This window comes from Bos mutus, chromosome 15, assembly GCF_027580195.1.
Source record: "Bos mutus isolate GX-2022 chromosome 15, NWIPB_WYAK_1.1, whole genome shotgun sequence".
In the NCBI taxonomy this organism is placed as follows: Eukaryota; Metazoa; Chordata; class Mammalia; order Artiodactyla; family Bovidae; genus Bos; species Bos mutus.
This window is the reverse complement of record NC_091631.1, coordinates 18,476,592-18,495,351: the sequence shown is the minus strand read 5'-3', so window position 1 is coordinate 18,495,351 and position 18,760 is coordinate 18,476,592. Positions and strand designations below refer to the sequence as shown.

The 18,760-nt window shown below is 32.6% G+C and overlaps 1 protein-coding gene across 1 annotated transcript in view; it reads right to left on the bottom strand.

The window, feature by feature from the left end:
* CSTF3 (cleavage stimulation factor subunit 3) overlaps positions 1-18,760 on the bottom strand; it is a 67,424-nt gene that overhangs the window by 18,135 nt on the left and 30,529 nt on the right. The window lies entirely within an intron of this gene.

Genomic DNA, 18,760 nt, shown 5'->3' with positions numbered 1-18,760 from the left:
AGCTTGTAAATTCACTTCTATACTTTCCTATTAATTCTGCCTTTCAAAAATAATAAATAATAGAAGTCTAAATCCAACATGGATAACATGCATTGTAAATATGCCTTACATAAATTTTACATGTAAAAATGTTATACATTCAATATGTTGAAATTTTGTGAACTAAAAATTTTGTAAAACAGTCACAAGATGAATAAAGAAATACAAACAAGGCATATTTGAATAAAGCTTTGAATAGATCTACTAAAGACAAAACTTGTACTTTCCCTGAAGGACTATGACTAAAACAACCTGAGTACGGTAGCAAAAAAGATTTGCTAATTTTGACCACACAAATTTTGATCACTCTGTCAACCTGCTACACTGGGGATACCACAGTGAACAAATCATGCATAGTCTGTCTATGTCCTCAGAGAGCTTACAATTCTACAGGGGAAACAAGCGCCAAGGGGAGGGAACTACAGGGTGCTATGGGAGCATTTAAGAGGCGAATAAAACTCAGGCTTGCTGCTGCTGCTGCTAAGTCGCTTCAGTCGTGTCTGACTGTGTGCGACCCCATAGACAGCAGCCCACCAGGCTCCCCTGTCCCTCGGATTCTCCAGGCAAGAACGCTGGAAAACTCAGGCTTAGGGGACTGCAAAAGATTTTCTAGAAGTTAAGATGTTAGGAATGAGGTGTCAGGTCAGCATGGCTATCATCAAAAAGTCTACAAATAATAAATGCTGGAGAGCATATTGAGAAAAGGGAAACCTCCTACACTGTTGGTGGGAATGTAAATTGGTGTGGCCACTATGCAGAACAGTATGGAGGTCCCTTAAAAAACTAAAAATAGAGCTACCATATGATCTAGCAATCATAATCTTGGGCATATATTTGGAAAAAATGAAAACTCTAATTTGAAAAGATGCATACACACTAATGTTCACAGCAGCACTATTAACAACAGCCAAGATACGAAAACAACCCAAGTGCCTATCAACAAATGATTGGCTTAAGAAGATGTGGTGTGTCACACACACACACACACACACACACACACACACACACACAATTACTTAGACATGAAAAAGAATGAAATATGGCCATTTGCAGCAACATGGATAGACCGAATAAGTCAAAGATGAATATTATATGTCACTGACATGTAGCATCTAAAAAAATAATACAAATGAATCTATACACAAAACAGAAACAGACTCAGAGGCATAGAAAATAAACTTATGATTACCAAAGGGGAAAGAGAAGAGAAGATGAATAAATTAGGAGTATGGGATTAACAAATCACTATACATAAAACAGATAAGCAACAGGGATTTACCGTATAGCACAGGGAACTATACTCAACATCTTATAATCTAATATGGAAAATAATCTGAAATATATGCTCACATACACAACTGAATCACATTGCTATGTAGTTGAAACTAACACAAAACTGTAAATCAATTATACTTTAATTAAAAAAAAAGAATGAGTTGTTAGACTGATAAAGGGAGATTTATTCCAGGTAGGAGGAGTAACATGTGTGAAGACAAGGGTTAAATACTATTAGATTTCCCTTTGAATATTTTCATTAGATGGTAGGTGGGGTTAGTTGTTCAATTCTGATAAATCAGCAAATCTTTGTATCAGCCTGATACATGAATAATTTGGTTAGTGAAATCGGCTTGTGGTCCTTTCCAATTAGTAGTATGTATAAATTTTCCCACTGCTTTCTAGCTTAAGGTACTACAGATCAGAACTCTGGTGACAGGCTCTTCTTTTGCTGATTTCTTGCTCTTGCTCTCTGGAACTTGTAAGATTTCACCCTTCATCTTCAGAGATCATAAATCGTAACAGGATTTGCTTAAACAGTCTTTGTTCTTTGAGGCAGTTAGTCAAAGCTCTGGGGTCAGATCTCTTGGGTTCACTTTCTGACTGTAATAGTTAAACCTTTTTTTCCTTATCTGAATTAGGGGGGATAATAGCACCTATTTTGTAGGGCTGTTGTAAGGATTCAACACGTTAATAAATGTAAAGCCCTTAAAACACTGCCTAGAAGAATGGGAACTTAGTAATTGACATGACATTTTTATTATTTTTAAAAATATTTATTTGCACGTGCCAGGTCTGTTTAGTTGTGGCATAATAACTCTAAGTTTTGCATGTGGGACCTAGTTCCCTGATCAGAAATGGAACTCAGTGCCGCCCTGCCCCCCCACTGCATTGGGAACACAGGATCTTAGCCACTGAACTACCAGGAAGGTCCCATTATTTATTATTACCATGAATTCTGCTTGGGACTCAACAGGCCCCTTGAAGCTAGAATCATGCCTTTTTCAGCTCAAGGCTGTCTTTTTTAAATTACTGCCTCTCTTCAATCTGTTCCTTTTTTTTTTTCCTTCTTGAACTATTATATACATTAGTTCTCCTTCTGTCCTCAAAATCTGCTATTTTTATCCTTTCTTTGCCTTTGGCTTTAGGTTTAAAAATATTTCTTCCACTAGATTCTCCAGGCCACAAATTTAAGTCTCCGTGTTATCATTTTCCTCCATTTGATCTATTGTTGTAGTTAGTTCAAAAATTAGCAATTTTAGCTCCAAAGATTTTTTGTGTTTTTTAAATCTGCACTTTCAATCTCATTGTGTTCCTATTATTTTTTTCAAGTTATTGTCTGTCTCCTCCAAAAGCTCTTTTTGTTGGGGGCCTGTCCCAACAATTTGTGTTCCTTTCTTGTTGCTGGATCCTTAGACATGGCAGTTATTTTTTCCATCTATTCCCTGAGCTCAGAGTTGGCAGTCCCAGTGTAGTAGTTGACCCTCTCTACCACAACAGCTGTGTAGCAGGTGTAGACAGCAAGTTGGCTGATGGTAGTCTTTTGACAAAAAAAGCGGAGAAGTCTTTACACAAGAGTAAGGAGGACTCAGCTTGCCAATTCAGCTCCTTTTTGGTTTCCTGGAGGCCAGGCTGATGTCAACATCTCTCTGGGGCAGAAAGACAGTGGAAGGGTGCCAAGTATTTCTGAGTCAGTTTCTTATTCCTTGTCTTAGGCGCTCCACCAGCCCTGTCTTTCAAGACTTCTGTAGAAACTGAGGTTTCCTTTTATCCAACTGCTTGCCTCCGTACAAATAAATAAGTTAAGAGTGGGAATGAAGTAAGATGAATTCAAGTCACCAGACTTCCAGATGTAGATGGCAGATTATATAGTTTTTACAACTGGCCAGGAAAACCAAAACTACTCATTGGGAAAACTGGCAAAGAATCTGAATAGGCAATTCTCAGAAGAGAAAATGTTAATGGTTAAAATTAATATGGCATCACACACAAATTTCCAAAATATGAAATACAAATTAAAATAATAAATATCACTTTATACTCGTCAGAACTGTAAAAGCTTCAGAGGGTATTAACACTACCAAAGCAATGAGAATTAGTGACTTCATCCATTGCTGGAGCAAATATTGTTATGCCCTTTATAGAAAACCACTGGGAAAAGCTACTCAAATAAAAATTATACAACTTTTAACACAGCAATTTTACTTCTGGGACCTACCCCATAGAAATAAAAACACCAAGATGAAAATGGGTTTATACAGTTATTTTCTGCAAACTTTGCAGCAGCAAAATCGTTAACAAAATAAATGTCCCCCAAAACGGAAGTGGTCTAATATTAATAAATCATGGTGCATCCACATCATGGAGCTTTGTATGTCCATATAAAACAAATTAGGGCTATAACAAGTAATTTGGGGGAATGTCCACAAGATTTTATTGGATAAAAAAAGATTAAAATGTGTATAATATAATCCATTCTTGTAAAAAAAAAGCTAATATGATCATGGTAGGTAGAGTTCTATGGGTGGAGGGAGGAATAGAGACAAGAAAAAAAGAGACTGTATTTCATGTATATGATTTCATTTATGTATTTGAGTAAAAATTGTCTATCAGTTCAGTTCAGTTCATTCGCTCAGTTGTGTCCGACTCTTTGCGACCCCATGAATCGCAGCACGCCAGGCCTCCCTGTCCATCACCATTTCCCGGAGTTCACTCAAACTCACAAAAATGTAAACAAAAATTCTTAAATTTTTTCTTACATAAGTTGATCTTGTATCTTTCATTCATCAATTATTTATTACTTCAATTAGTGTAAGTTCAAAATACATATGTACAAAAAGACACTTCTAATATAGGAAGACTCTATGGCCTTGAATACATTGCTACTGATTGTCATTCATTTAATTCAATCAAATATTCTTTGACAGCCACCCTGTACATAGAGCCTACACTGGTAGCATTACCATTAGCAGGTATCTCACTTTTAAAACATCATTCAATCTTTAAAAATACCACTCTACTTTGGAGAAGCAGTGTGGTAAAATGAAAAGAATGTGATCACCCTTTATCAAGGGTGATAAATCTCTCCCATCATCAGAGTTTTCATTTTTAAACAAATAATGCCTACTAAGAATGGTTTTCCAAGGACTGAAAAGATCTAGACATTCCAGATACTCATAATAAATGATACCAATTAACAAAATTACAAAGGAATATAAACTTTTCATTACATCTTCTTTGAAAAGAGCTATGTAAACCAAATGGCCAGAAAGAGCAATGCTGTTATTACAATTGGTCTCATTTGAGAAAAAGGAAAGGTTATGTGGACGATCATATTCAAATTCCATTATTGGTGAAACTAGTACAAGAACATCACTTTGGTCATTCTACTACTAGTCTATTTTTCTTTTTCGAAAGATTACTGTTTACTAGATTTATATGAAAACATCTTATCTTTAAGTTAAATATTTAAAAATATATTTAGCATAATTGGGTACTTTTGTATAGGAACCTACCTGATAGTTAGGTTTAAATTTTAAAAAACTCTTGATAGTTCTTTGAGTTTTGTTTTGACATCAGAAATTCTCAGATCTTTCTGTCATTAACCATAGAAAATGCTTCCATTTAGGACAGAAAAACAGAACAGATATTTTTCCATAGAGGAAATGCAAATGACCAACAGGTACATGAAAAGATGCTTAGCATCCTCAGGGAAATGCAAATCAAAACTATGTAGTTTTCGCCTCATACCTGTCAGAATGGTTATCACCAAAAAGAACACAAGTAACACATGTTGGCTGGCGAGGATGTGGAGGAAAGGGAACCTTCATAACTGATTGTGGCGATGTAAATTGGTACAACCACTGTGGAAAACAGTATGGAGGTTTCTCAAAACCAAAATAGGAATTCCCCTCCTGGGTATATATCCCGAACAACTAAAATCATTAATTCAAAAAGATACATGCACCCCAATGTTCAGAGTAGCATTATCCACAATTTCTAAGATATGGACGCAAACTAAGTATCCATCAACAGAATGGATAAGGAAGATGTGGTATTAATACACACGATGGAATACGAGTCGGTCATGAAAAAGGACGAAATGTTGTTATTTACAGCAACATGGACGGACCGGAAGGGTATTATACTAACTGTATTAAGACAGAGAAAGATAAATGCTGTATATTACTTACATGTGGAACCTAAAAAATACAATAAGCCAGTGAATATAACAAAAAAGAAGCAGACTCACAAATATAGAGGACAAATTAGTGGTTACCAATAAGGAGAAGGAACAGGGAAGGAGCAATATAGGAGTAGGGGGTTCAGAGGTAAGAACTATTAGGTACAAAATAAGCTACAAGGATATATGTACAACATGGGGAAATGTAGGCAGTACTTTATAACAATTATGAATGGAGTATATTAATAAAAATTGTGAGTCACTATACTGTACACCTGTAACTTATATAACATTGTACAGTGGCTATACTTCAATAAAAATAAAAGCCTCCATTTAAAGCCCTTTATAGATATGCACACAATTTTGCCAAGTTTCCTAGAACATGCTCACATCTTATCTATACTATTAAAAGTAATGCTGCCTAAGTTTAAAAAATAGGGATTCTTAAAAAATTATCTTTAGGGAATTCCCTGGTTGTCCAGTGCAGGGTGCACAGGTTCCAACCCTGGTCAGGGAACTAAGATTCTGCATGCTGCATGCTGCAGCCATAAACAAAAAATTACGTTTAGTCTTCAGTTCTCTAACTTGCAAATGGTCATCGGAGGTTTCTGTTTTTCAAACAGGAATCCTAATTTATTCTAATGAAAAAAAAATTTTTAAGTGGTTGGAAATATACCCAAAAATGAACAATTTATCTGTTCGTGTGATGGAATGATTGTTTCTTTCAAAGCTTCTAATAACATGGCCATTTTATTTTTGTAATTAAAAATAATTATTCCAAGAAAAAATAAGCATAATACTTATATTTTTATATCACTATTTATAATCAAAATGTCATACAACTGCAATATTACTTTTTTGGTGAATCATTTGAAATATCAAAATATGAAAAGTTAAGGTGGAGGGAAAGAACTAAATTTAAAAAATTGTCAACTGGCAATTCCCTGGAAGTCCAGTGGTTAGGACTCTGCACCCTTACTGCTGAAGACTTGGGTTTGATTCCTGGCAAGGCCAAAAAAAATTATTTCCTCAAAAAATTTTTTTTCTTACAATATAGCTTGGGGAAAAAAACCCCACCAAATTCTGTAACATCAGAACTTTTTAATGTTATTTTTAAGTTTTTCAATTATAATAATAACTAACTATATAAATGTTTCAAAAACACATTTGACTAGTAAACTTAACCGGCAAGACTACTCTATAGCGGAAAGTAAGCAAAACAATCTAAAGAAAAAAGTAAGTCTCTATACATTGTGTTGAGGTTTTCATAAAATAACTGTTTTTTAAGACTCTACTGGTCCACACAGCAGAGGTGGAGTCTGGCCCCATCTCAAGTAAGATCACATGGCAGTTGCTTAAATAAATGTGATGAATAGCCAAATTAATTGTAAATCCACACTCTTAATTTGTTCTCTACATCTTTTCTACTCTAAAGCACAGCACATGCACTTTTGTGGAATTTAAACAACCAATTTGAGTTGCAGAAGCTGCCTCATTCTGTTTGTCTTAATTTTCCAAAAAGTTCAGCCCCAATCCTGAAACCTGAAAGAAATGGAATCCTAAATATAAACCCTGTCCTTCATTAATTTACTCTTTTTCACCATACTTCTGCTGTCTTCAATCCCTTGTACCCTGGAAATGATGTCTTAGATGGTTACAAAATGTAAGCAGATTTCAAGAATTTGGGAAACACTGAAGAATGTCTAAGATTAAACAACGGATTTTAAAGTTGCCAGAGTAGCCGCAGAACATTCTCCTTCCCACCACCCAGTCCCAACCTTAAGCTAAAGACATCAGGAAAGGAGTATCAGCCAGCAAATCCATTTTTATACAAGAAATTGTATGTCTATGTGACAGGCTCTTTTCTAGCTCTACATATAACAGTGGTGGGCTAAACTAAGTTTTATAGTTCATAGAGTTGTTTTAGTAAGGGAGTCACAAATAGTTTAAAATGTTTGCTTTGCTTATCTGTGCTTCCTAATTTTTCCTACAATATATTGTACTATTTCTATAACCTTCCTATTAAATGTAGCTATAAATGTATGCCTACATACACATATACATAGATTTACTTTTAACAGATTGTTGAAAACCTTGTTGTCCCATAAATTTTTAGTTCCTCCAGGCTCTTAAAATGTGCACATTAAGTAACATTTGTTAAATACAAGTGTAAAGTATAAACCACTTACAGTCTCAGTATGATTGACATTAAAAATGTGCTAAGCAAAAATATTATTATCTTCAGTTCTGGATTAAATTTATGTCCATTTGATTCTTTAATTCTCTAACCAAATTAGGTATTAATCTTCTACTTTTCTGAAACAATAAAAAGTATTTGTAACATGTTTAGGATTTACCAAGTAGATATGGGGATATGGACCTGAACTCAAAAAGTTTATAATCTAGTTATAATCATAGTATTATTGGAAAGATAGGACCAAGTTTAAATTATTTTCTATTGGTACCATGTCTTATAAACCCAGAGGAATAGGAGTTCCATGCAAATTAGTTACCAAGGAAAGTTTTACTGTGCAGACAGAATCCTGGCCATTGATGAGAAACAAATTTCTGAAAGTTAATGAAATAACATGAGTTTCTCAAGTTTTCTGTGGAACAGTGCAAACATTCACACAAGAAAGAACAGATACTAGGAAAACAGGTTGGCTAACTGTGGTGGAGGTCCATTATAGGGGGCCTGAAACACCAAGCAGAGTTTAAACTTGATACTAAATTACTGATTCTTTCATCAGTTGCATGATCCGGCCATACTTTTATCACCCAATGATACAAGTACACAAGCTATGGCTCATGGTGGAGGTGGGAGTGACAGGTAAAGGTAGGAAGCTTTTGGTGCCATGGAATAAGGCAAGCTGGCACCTACATAAAACTTTAAAAGCAATGATGGGTATTTAAAATACCAAATGGAAATATGCCCACGGTATATTATTTTTAAAAAGAAGCAGAATTTTAAAAACAGGCACACATTTGGTATGTTTATCCAATCTACTTATTCTCCCCATCCCACTTCCTGTGTCTCTATCTAGAGTGCAACACGGATGAGCAGGAGAAATGCACACAAAATTGTTGGCCAAAACTCTTACCACTGGGAGAAGAGAGACCATTTTTCTTAGTTATTTCTGTGACAGATTTTATTTACATAAAACAATTTCACAGCAATAGAGGTAGGTGTTTTTTAAAAGAAAAGAAAGAAAACCATAGCTGATTGGGGTAGTAAATCTCTCTTCTGAATATTTCCTTTGTGTTTTCCTTTTGGTTATAAATATCTTTATTTACAAGTCATTTTTAAATGCTCTCAAATTCTCATCCACGCTTACAAAGCTAAAAAAAAAATTATTAATTGCCAGGAAATCAGGCAAAATTAATTTCAACCAAAATAGTCAAAGGTAAAACTTTGACCTGAAATTGATTTTGCCCCAATTTATAGGGCATCTGTCTATAATTCTCACTTGACATTTATAGACTCATCCTCTTCACTTAATGTCTGAAACTCTGCTTCCAGTAAACATTTTGTAAACACCATGGCAAGTCATTACTTTTCAAAAATAATCTGCAAATTCTGAGTAAGGAAAACAGAGCAGGGTATTTCACTTTTGGAGAAAAGTGAGTAATTTGTCTAAAGTATCAAAACATCACCTAGTTAATCTTCATGGCTCCATGTTTTTGCTACTCTAACCCCACTACACCACCTACCCCACAGCCCCTCATCACTGATGTACGACATAGATTTTCTTTCTAAATGGTAAAATTGAGAATGGGAAATATGTACAATTATTTGGGATCCTTGAGCTACCAGAAATGTCAAAAAACCAACTTTATAAGCCACTAATCTCAAAAACAGAATAAATTCTGTACTGTGCAACCAGGGAGGTCCTCAAGCAAGTGTGCTGATCCACTTCCCTCAAAAGCCTAGTATCAGTTTCTTTCTTTCACATCCGTTTAGTCTTCTCTAGCCTGTTACCTTCATTTTCAGCTTTTATGAATTTTTTTCTTAACAAAATGAAAATCCTTCCAGGCAACTTAAAATATTATTCAATAATATAATTTCTCTAAGATTTCTACATGAACTTCATACATGGCCTTAGAAAATATCTCACTTCACTCTCATTTTGCTGAGTTACTCTATTAGTACAGTCACACAACTTTTTAACATGTGGTGAAATTTTTAGAGTAGAAAACCATTTACTCTTTACAATTCTTTCATCTTTCACCAATACTCCTCACTGCATATAAATTGAGACCTGTTATTTTTAAGAGTTAATTATCATTGGACAAAAGCCTTATTTTAGTCACTCTTCTGATCATTCTAGTCTTATAAATCACAACACTTTCTTTCCCATTTTGACAGATTCCTATCAGAATATCAATTCCTTGTGTAATTTTCAGTGCATCAAAGGTCCTTCTATACATTTCTTTGTTACAAATGCTATACATACTTTTATTACTGCTGAGCCAATGTACACTAGAAACCTATAATCATGGGTAATATTTCATCTAGCTTTTCTTAAAATCACTTTTAAAAATAGGATTGAGCTTCTACAACAAAGTGGATATAAATCCAGTGCATGACAATTCTCTACTTTTTGAGCAACTTGCCTATGATTCCAGTATTCCCCTATTTACAGGGCATTCATTCCTCAAACTAAAACATTATGTTTTTTTTTTTCAATGCTACTATTCAAATACACTTTAGATCGGAAGTTACAATTACTGTCTGTAACTTTCCTTCTGATCCCTTTTTATCACTTTATCCAAGAAATTAAAATCTACACTTGTACGTATGATCCAATTTCAGTTTTCTCAATCTTCTATGCATAGTTTATTTCTATCTTGTTAATGAAATAAGCTAATTTTATGTTCCTTTTAAAAAAATACTTATTAAATAATCTCCTAATCATCTTCTCACCATAAGTGTGTACACTGATTAAATCCTTTATCTATTCTCACACAAACTATAATTAGTCATTTTTACTGAAATTCTGAAGCAGTTTTAAAAATGACCTGGCTAAACTTTTGAAAGATCATGTAAGAAATCTTTGATAGTGAAATATCAATTCCAAGAGGTAAATCTAAAGATATTACAAATGTATAAAGATATTTAAGTAAAACTATATTTATTTTAGTTCCTCATAAAGGGAACAATATGGATACACAACAATAAAGGACTGGTTATAAAGCATGTCTAAAACAAACTACTTTGCCGTACTTGGAAGCAATTTTGTATAATAAATAAAATGTGCTATCATGTAAAGACATGTTACAAAAAAGTAAGATTTTATAGACAGCTATATCTAGAAAGGCTAAGTGGTAAAAGATAGTGGGAATATGGATGTTTCTTCCCTTTATGCTTACATTTTTCTAGTTTTCCTGCAATAAACATATTATCCTTTTAAATAATGAATAAGTTTTATTTTCCTTTTTAAACAACCGTAAGTTCTGCTTTCCTTTCACCTCTCTTAACTCCATTCATTTGACACTATTTCATTATGCTTGCCTTTTAAAATGGAAATACTTAATTTAAAAAATTTTATTCATCTACATATTTAGCTTCAGTGGCAATAGTTTATAAAAGCCTACTATAATAACTGCATTTTTTCAATACTCCATTTAGGTATAATTCCACTGACTCATTTGAAAACAAGTCAACATCATTTTTAAAAAATCCCACAAACACACTTAATTTTATCAGTTTATTTCACAGCACCTAAAATAGTGCCTAACATATAGCAGACATTCAATAAATAGTTGCTAAATGAATGTGGATAAAAATCTAGCACTGACAGCATATTCATTCACAGTTAACTTGTGGAATTAACATTATACTATCTTAAATATCAATGCAAATGTAAAAATGTAAGACATATAACTTTTATGGATAGCTTATTAAAAGTTCTTTAATTCTTGTCAAAACATTAACTAAAAAACCTTTCATTAAAAAGGTTTAAAAAGAACGCTAAGAATTATACTGTCAGACAATTCAGAATGAAATAACAATTGGAAAGGATTGATTAAAACTCTAATATTAATTTTGAAAACAGACTTTCACATGGTTTAGATAATTCCATGCACACACTCAAATCAACTTTATTTTCCATTAATTCTTTTGAATGAAAACATGGTTTCTTTTTCCCAAATAATACTGCTTTAAATAGCTACTTAAAAGTTGGAATTTTGGAAGTGGAGGTTTAACTAGGTAGGCACAGCTAACAAATTATCTTCATGAAAAGCAAAGAAAAAACTCAGGTAAAAAATATTACACTCCAGAAGAATCAGTAAGATTGAGACATGAATCTTCTTCCTCTATGACAAACATGCTCCAAAACTAAAACTTTGGCTCTATTTCAGTGGGTTAAGTCCTACTTTGAAATGTTAAATACTACTTCCAGAATGTTTTATTAATCGAATAGGTATTTAAGTTTTAAAACTTCTTTTTTCCTTACTTTGTAAGTTCCTAAGTACCGTTATTTAAAGACTTATCAAGAAAGCATCCACTATTTTCTCTGGAATTTGTCTTATATAGTTTGAACAAATTCCAGAGAAAATAGTTTGTTTCACATTTTATCTCCTCCATATATGTTTGTGATGACATTTTCCAAAGTGATACCACATAAAGAATTAAGTTCAAATTCTACATGGAATACTGTCATTAAGGTTTTAGTAGACAAGACTGCAATAAAGAGTACACTGGAATTCCCTCCTTGTGCTGTGACAGAAATGCAAAGAAAGTTGAAGGGGAAAAGAACCTCAAGAGCAAGACAAGTGAGAAGATGATGTCACTTTAGTTTGTAAATGAAGTCTCAAGGAAGGCTACTATAATCTAATACATGGCCATTCTTTCTAATGGATCCTAATACACAGATCTAATTTCATCCAGGCTTTCTTTATGAGACTGGTTAGTGGGGATGTCAGATTATTTAAAGCTGTGACATGTAAAAATCAGAAGGTAATTTTAAAATTTTCTAATGCTATTTCTCAAAGAAGTTGAGCTCCGGGCAGTCCTTTCCCAATCATTCCCTAAACCTAAGGGAAGACAGTAAAGACAGGGACAAACCATTGCTCTCTCCTCCTCCTCCCTCATCATCCCACAGTATGCACCCAATAAACTAAAGGTTGGATTTTCAGATTGTTACAGTTGAGATACACTGCTGGAGAGGCAGGCATGCATGTTGGAAAATCAGATTTTTATGAAGTATTTAGCTGACCACTGGGAAAACAAGTTTAAAAATATTTACTGTTTAAAAAAAAAATTAGTACAAATAAAATCCTTACACATAAAACTCACTTCAAAGGGAGCTCTACAATACTAGAACGATGGCTTCATGATTTTGATGTCTGACATTATTGAATAGCACAAGAAAATCTGTACTGTGAATCAAGACTTTTCTCCAAAAATACTTTATAAGCAAATCAATTTAAGGGAAAAATATATAACTAGCAACAGAAACATACCCTTATAAAATCTACTTAAAACTACTATTATTACATAAGGGTATTCAAGCCTGCTCATATCTTTCTAAAGCTGAATTGCAAGAATGTTAGAAGTTCAAGACATGTATGAGAAAAATAATTTGCAACTTTAAGATTTTAGTAGGAAATTATAGATTTGATGAACTAGATGAAAACTGAAGCACAAAACAATTGAAAGACAATTATTTAAAGCAAGTCACGAACACCAAAGTAACAAATAAAAATACGGTCTTTCACATCAGAGAGCATATTTATCATTCATTCCAGTCTGACATTGAGAAAAACATAAGCAATAGAGATAACATACAATTTAAATGTCATATTAAAATTATCTAAATTTATAAATAGCAAATCATGCTAAAGTTAAACTTTCCTTAAGTCCCGTAATGTAAAATGTTCCTGACAAATAACAAAACAAAAATGGAATAAGGATATTAAATTTCAGAAAAAGAAATCTTAAGGGACTTTAAATTTATAAAAACAGATTCAGTTTCACACATAAAAGGAATACAAATCAAAACCAAACTGATAATTGTTTACATATGAATACTGGCAAAAGTTTAAAGTATAATATATTGAATTAAAATGTGAGGAAAGAAAAAAGAAGTGAGGAAGTGAACTCTTTCAATATCAAGGATTAATAGGATTTTAAATTATTACTTCAGTGGAAGGCAATTTGGTTAAAAAACCCCCTCAAACTCTTCAATCTAGCAATTCCTTATCTAGAAATAAATTCACTGATATATTTACACAGAAATGACATGCACATATATTCAACACAGTAACATTTCTAGTAAAACAAGTTTGGGAGGAACCTAAATGTTCTTCAGTAGAAGACAGGTTAAACTAAATATGGAATAAGTATTTGTGATAAAAAAGAAAATTTACTTTGTTAAGTAAAAAAGAAAAAAAGGTGTAAAAGAAAACCTAAGGGGCAACTGTTCATGTAAAAGGAGAGGAAAAAAATCAGCTGAATACTTTTCCACTAGGGGGAATTGGGTGACTCAAGGTTGGGCAGGTAAAAAAACTTTTCCCTGCAGGTCACTTTTATAACATGGGTTTTTAAACCACATTTTAAAATACACAAACATGCTATTTTAAAACTTTTTAGATAGTATGATAATTTGGGGGGGCTTCTCTCATGTTTAAACATACTTCTGTATTTAACCATCAATTCTTAAAATATTCCAAATACTCTAAAAATGTGTAAAGTAGAACATTACACGTACATATATTATATTATTATTAAACTATTTAATTAACAATTTTTTTTAAGGCAAAGGAGTTTTGAAACTTCTAAATACCTAAAAGAATTTAAGTATTTTTTAAAGAAATCAACTTTAACACAAACTGATAAATCAAACCACAGAAATACAACCATAAATTTATTTACTCAGGTTGACTTTCAAGCCTAAAAATGGATGTCAACAAATGGAAAAACACACTGACGTCACTCAAGATTAGTGTTTAATAAAGTATTTGTAACATTTAATAATAAATTAAAGAAATATAGATGGGTAAAAATTTTACTCAAAGTCAACATTTACTTCAACAAACTGTTGGATGCCACAATCTGTAAACTTCTGGCACTAAACCAATCATTTACTGAGTTCACAAATTAAAATAAAAATAAAATTCATAATCATTTCCCTCTAAAAAATGCAAGTAAAAATATATCATGAATTATAATTCTAACAAAAGTTCTTTCATATATGAGAATTTTCACTAGAAAAGAGTAACTCTGCAGCAGACAGTTGATCAAGAAAAATACTGAGTAATTTGATGGATAATGACAGGAATATTCTTAAAAAATAATATATGTAAAATTTTAGTTTGAGGAAGTTATATACTATAATGGGAAATGGCAAAAAATACATACGTAGTCTCTAAACTTCTGAGATGACTCATGCTCTGCCTGTAAAGTGTATTTCTAACAATTAATTTCTTAAAAAAATACATATGTAGCTTTGACAATGACATTAACCTTGCCAAGAATATCTTTCTTCACCCTCATCAAGATTTTTCTCCTTGGTATAGAATTTTGACAGGTTTTTCTAAGTAAATTGAAGAGGCAATTCCCTTGTTTTCTGGCTTCTACTGTTGTCAGGAAATTGTCAACATGTTACTCCCTTGAAGGCCGTTTGTCCTTTTGTTTCCAGTCGTTTCTACGATGAGTTGATTTTTTTTTCTGTAGTTTCATTCGTCTACATGGGAATTTTTTTTTTTAATGCTGTTTGGGATTCATTAAGCTTCCTAGATCTGCTGAATTCTTGCATCATCCTGAAATAAGTAAGTGTTTATCTCTTCCAACTGAGCTTCTGCTCAGTATTTCTCCTCTACTTCTTGAACTTCATTTACACACATTTTCTCTATCCTTTGTGACCCGAATCCTTTCGTATTTTCTGTCAGTTTCTTTAAACTCCAGTCTGGATTTCTTGAATTTTCCAATTCTCTCTTCATCTGTGTTTAATCTGTTATTAATCTAATTCCATTTTAATTCTAGTCTTTTAAGTCTTTGTAGATCGGTTTCTGCTGTACATGGTTTCCTCACATGGTTAGTTTTTAACAAGTGAACTCCTTTTCCTTGGAAAAATATTCAAGATTTTCTTCTGTGGTTTAGGATGAAGGTGCATTCCTCCAAAAAAAAAAAAGTCTGAATGAGATTATCAGGCACCTAGGAGCATAATTCAGGTTAAATCCCCGTTACAATTACGGTTCAAAAGCTTTTTGAACTATCCAAGTGATGTTTGTTTGGACCACAAATCCATGTAAGGCCCAACTTGTTGAAATGTCTCAGGCCTGGAATTCCCATTCTGCTCTGCTCAGGAGCACAGCAACTTTCCCTAATCTCCTAAGGTTAATATGGCAACATAGATTTATTTCTGGTTCAGTGTCATCCTGAGTATTTTCTGCACATAGCTTTAGAGGAAGAGGATGTTTTGTTGGGCAGGCCTTGGGCTTTGACTTTTTGCTACCTGAACTCCTAGAAGCATTTGAAATGGAAGCTCAAGTTCTCCCAGTTTGACAAATGCTCTCGGGGTAAAAAACTTTAGGAACTCTGCTAATCTCCCAGTGTTCCTACATTGTTTTCCAATTAGGTTTTGGCTTCTTTACTACATTGTTATTCAAGATGCTTTGTAAGAGTATTTATTTGAGTAACCAAACTCATCATATTGCCCATATCTTCTTCAATGTATTTTATTAACATCTGGCTTCAAAAATATCAGGAAAAAATTTTGTATGAAAACTATCCAGAAAAGCAATAAAAAACTTTAAAATTCAATGTTCATTCATATACCCAATTTCAAAGGTTAAAAAAATTAGTTCAGTATACCGAATGTATTTCCTCTCATGTATTAGATAACTCTCCAATAAGTATAATTCAGTTCTCTGAAATATCTTATAAACCAGCAATTTGATTTACCACTAATGTTTGCCATGCCAAAGTGAAGTCTGGGTGAAAGTTACAAAGACAAGAAGTAAAATGATAATATTTAGCACAGAAGTCTACTGTTTTTAAAGGCAAAGGCTGGAGTAATTCATCCTTTTATACTTGTTTTTAAAAATAAATCTATGTAAGGTTAAGTTTACGGATTAAAACACACTTTCTATATTTTTAAATATCTAGATGTCTTAAATGAACTTCAACCCCAATCAGATGTTGGCACTATGCACATATACAACATTAGTCAGAGAAAACGTGTGGGTAAGAGTTAAAATGTTTATGCTTTACTAATTTGACAACCTGTGAAATCTGATAAATCAACTTGTGAATACTCAAGTTTTTATCTCATACACACACATACAAATGTCTGCTAAGTTTTACTTCAATATATACACCTAAGCTTTTCTTATAACCAGTCAGGAATTTATTTTTTGTATCAGGTTTTAAAGGAAAGCATTTCAGAATTACAAGCAAACAGTTTTTAATTTTAAAGGTACTTCAGAAGCCTCTGTACATCAGTAATGCCCTTTGGTAATTCTTTAAAATTGAATAATTCTTTAAAAACCTTTCCTTTAGGACATACATCAAGACAGAATAATTCTCAATGTCAATGATGCTTATTATAAAATACTTAAAACAGCTGAAGGCATTAGACAATTCAAAATGATACTTTGTCTTTTTAGAAAAACTGTAAAGACATTTTTAAAACCTATGTTAATAGTAAAAATATTGGTCATGCATAATTTGATGAAAAATGTTATAAATGGCTATAAAACTCTAATTCTTAGAAATTAAAAATTCAAGTTGAAAATACTACTAAACTTAATTTTATTTCCTACTGGGGATTTTTCACCTGACAAATACTTTAGAGTGCCACTAAATTCTAGATTCCTGAAACATACCAATATACAAAATAACAAATTTAATAAGGAAACTGTTCAGTATACTAGGAGATAAGCATTATAGGTGGAAAAAAATAGAGGAAAGAATTACTTTTGAGGAGTTGGGAACAACAGTGGCGATTTAAAAAGGTGGCAAGAGCAAATCTCATTGAGAAGAAAACTCTTTTATAAAAATTTGAAGAAAGCAAAGGATTTTGCCAAGCAACTATCTGGATAAATATCTTCAGAGCAGATAAAACAGCTAATGTTTTGAGGTGGGAATGTGTTAAGAATATTTAAGAAGGCCAGAGAGACTGAAGAAGAGACTTTATTATGTGAATTATCATACAGTAAGCACAAAATTTTTTACTTAAGTGGAAATCCTGGTATTCATTCATTTTCTAATAATTATTTACTCAACTTATCTGACTCTATGACTAAGAAATAACTGATTGTTCAACATATAAAAATGTTTTTACAGATTAAAAAAAAAAAACTATATCCAATTTCTACTTGAAACAGAACCCTGATTATTCTGTTTTTGAAGATTCCAGAAGCAGCCAAACCCAATCAAGAACCAGAATTCAATAATTCAGTGATCCAAATTCACTATAATTCTCAATTACTGCTATAAAAACACTGTATTACATGTAATACCAATGTCTAATATATACATTATCATTATTGTATCAATACAATTCTTACTAGTATTTCCCTCCTCATATTAAACATAGCGCCATAATCTACCCTCCCTAGATTTTTAGACTTTGTGAAAATATGAAAATCAGTGAATAAAATAAATTTACACTTTTTTCTCAAGACGAGTTTGAATCCCAGTTTTTGTGCTTTCACTGAATTTTACAGTTTTAAGTATTCCAGAAATATTCAGAAGATATCAGAACCTTAGCTTCAGGTTTTATTCAAAACCAAGTTTCAATCCTTGATACCATGAACAATACAAGTGCTAAGTGGTATTAAAAACTGTGTGTCCCTTTGCTGTAACTCTCACTTGGAGTACCCACTTGCATACTAACTTATGTATTTAACCAAATAAAAGGACAGTGTTCTACACATTTCATTAATAAAATTCAGATAACGTGTGATAATTTTCTTCTGTGCAGAAATCAATTTAAACTGTTATTGGATAAACCAGAAATATTGGCAATGTGGTATCCTACCATTTAGTAAAAGAAGATTTTATTCACAGCTAAAATTTCTCCAGGAACCAGCTTTTTCAAAGTAGCTATTCAAGTTTTGTCTTCCTATAAAAAAATTACCAATTTTCTTCCTTTGAAAAAGTTTTTTGCCTCCTTCAAAATGAATACACTGGTCAATTAATGTCACATTTTACATGTGAAGACACATGTAATCTTCATATAGAAGATTATAGAGAATGAAAGGTTTCATAGCTCCTTAAGACTCAAATACCAAGTAAATATTAGTGAAACCAAA